Source organism: Tarenaya hassleriana, unplaced genomic scaffold, assembly GCF_000463585.1.
Source record: "Tarenaya hassleriana unplaced genomic scaffold, ASM46358v1 Cleome61, whole genome shotgun sequence".
Classification (NCBI taxonomy): domain Eukaryota; kingdom Viridiplantae; phylum Streptophyta; class Magnoliopsida; order Brassicales; family Cleomaceae; genus Tarenaya; species Tarenaya hassleriana.
This window is the reverse complement of record NW_010968608.1, coordinates 695,653-698,527: the sequence shown is the minus strand read 5'-3', so window position 1 is coordinate 698,527 and position 2,875 is coordinate 695,653.

The window sequence follows — 2,875 nt, the reverse complement described above, 5'->3', positions numbered from 1 at the left end:
ATCTCTCTTGTGCCGGTGTAAACGCTCATAGAACAACAAACGTTATCCGGACAAAAGCATAATAATAGCAATGCATTCCGAGGGATCCAAAATACAATCATGGTCTCTACTACCTATGCTACAAAGAAAAAGAAAAAGAAAAGTTACCTAGTGCTCGGGTTGCCTCCCGAGAAGCGCTTGTTTAACGTCATTAGCTCGACCTATCTTGCTCAAATGATGGGAGGGTCTGAGAGGCGAAGATAATCGATCTTTCGCCACCCTGGATGTTGAGCGTTAAGCGCATCTTTTGGATCTCGTGGATGTTTGAGCCGTCTATCCTCCTTGGGTTTCCAAACTTGTGAAGGAGGTGGTTCTTGTGGACGTTTGAGCGATGATTTTGCTCGTTTCGATCCTCTCTTGCTCATTACCCCTACTCGACGGCCTGTAATAGAAGGTTCAAAAACATATATAGGATTATGAGCATGATACGTACCTCTCTCCAATGATGGTCCTATGTGTTCCTTTGTCCTAAGCCTTTGAGGTAAGGGCTTCAATTTGACCTTCGGGACATTCTCTAGACTCCAATCCGCTTTATTCAGCGTCCCCGTGCTAGGTGGTGGCTCTCTGGTCTCTTGAACGTATTTAATAATCGTCGTGGAGGGTTCGGAGACGTTCGTAGAAGAATCGGGTGTGTCGATGTAAAAAACGTCTGATTTGCTCAGAGACTGGATCCGGTCCGATTCTAGGTGGAATCGGTCCGTTTCCAGTTTGTCTTCGCAAGACCGTGGGTCCGAATCCAGGTGGAATCGGTCCGGATTGACCTTCTGTAAAAATCCATCTTCGGAAGGCTGTGTTTGGATCCGGTCCGTTTCCACGTGGAATCGGTCCGGATCCATCTTCTGTAAAACTCCAATTTCGTCTGATCCTTCGTTCAATGCTCGTGTAAGCTCCCGGATATCCTCCCAATTGTTGTATATGCTCTCATTCGACGCAAGGAGAGATATCTCTAAAGGATCGACTTCCAGAAACTGATCAAAGACTTCTTGAGTGAGGATTTCATGCACATCGACATAGCACGCTGAATCGGTGGTGGATGGCTGCTTCATGTTGTGATCTAAGGTGAACACCACCGTCTCGTCACCTATCTTCATCGTAAGACGACCAGCACGAACATGAACCACCGCATCGGCCGTGTTTAAGAACGGTCGGCCTAGTATAATCGGTATCTTCGAGTCCTCGTCCATGTCTAAGACAATAAGATCAACGGGAACATAATAATCCCCAACTTTCAATGGGACGTCCTCAAGAATACCTGCAGGATACTTGACGGATCTATCCGCCAACTGTAGTGCCATCCTCGTCGGTTTAAGATCTCCAATGTTGAGCTTCTTGTAGATGGACAACGGAAGCAAGCTCACACTGGCACCCAAATCGCACAATGCACGGTCAATCTCAATGTTCCCGATTTTGCAAGGAATCGAGAAACTACCTGGATCCGATCTCTTCCGTGGCAACTCATGCTGTAGAATCGCAGCGCTCACCTCTGTGCTCAAGGATACCGTCTCCTTCCCAATCACCCTCTTCTTAGTCAGAATATCTTTCAAAAATTTTGCATAAGAAGGGATCTGAAGTATCGTCTCAAAGAAATGCATCTTAACCTCTAACTTACTATATCGAATGAGCCTACAGGGTCACACACGCAGGGAAGGACAAATGCACGAGAAAACGTCGAGAAATCTGGATAAGTGGTCCGGACCGTCCATCAACAAATCTAGACAATTGTGTATCCTCAGTATGCTTCTTCAATCGCGAAGGGAACGGAACGGGTGGTACATAAGGTGGAGGAGCTACATAAGGCGGTTCGGCTTCCTCTACATGCACCTTAGGTGTCTCGTGAGCTATGGCTTTCCCTTTCTCCTCGATGGTGTATCTAGAGATCACCCCTTTTTCTGTGGTCAAAGGGACTGTATCATGCAGGTTCTCTCCACTTATAAGATGAATAGCATTGACATGCTCTCGTGGATTCGGCTCAAGCTTTCCCGGGAATGTACCCTGTGGTCTGGAGACATGCGATGCAAGTTGTGCAATCTGAGTATCGACAAGCTTCAGATGAGCTTCGACCCCATCTAATCTCCTCTCAAAATTGTCTTGCCTGACTTTTATGCTCTGTATCTCAGTCTTCAGCTCAGTGAATGATGTCTTCTGATCGAGCATTAGCTGGGCAAGCATCGTCTTGATGTCTGCTTCATCGTTCTTCGTAGGTTGAGGCGCTCGGTAACCTTGATTCTGCTGCCCGTACCCTGGATTTTGCTGTGCATATCCTTGATTCTGCCCCTGAAAACGTGACTGAGTGAAGCTCGGGGGATTCTGAGGGATTCTGGGAGCGCCATGTTGTTGTGCATTCAATGCTCCACTCGGGTTTCCGTAGGAGAAACCAAGATGATTTTTCTCAACATGATTGACGTCCTCCACTGCCTCCTCTATCTCTGGTGGTGTCTGATTCGAACTGCTCTTAGCTTCCAAATGGAGCTTGATAACCGCTAGCTCAGACATGACAGCTTTCAAAACTGCAGATTCTCCTGTATCTATCCGAGCCATGGGTCGTGTATTGCTATCTCTGGACATCCCTCTAGCCTTGGCCATCTTCGCAATCTGAATCTCTAGGGTGTCAAAGGGAATCTCATAAACGCTCCCTCCACAGGCTGCATCCATCCAAGCTCTGGTATCATGTCGTAGTCCATGGATGAACGTGGATAGCAACAATCGCTTATCCATGCCGTGGTGTGGACAAAGGCGTTGATAACCTTTGAATCTCTCCCATGCGTCGTACAGACTCTCATCACTCTCCTGAGTGAAGCTGTGTATGGCTCTCTGTGCAGCTCGGGTCTTCTCTGGG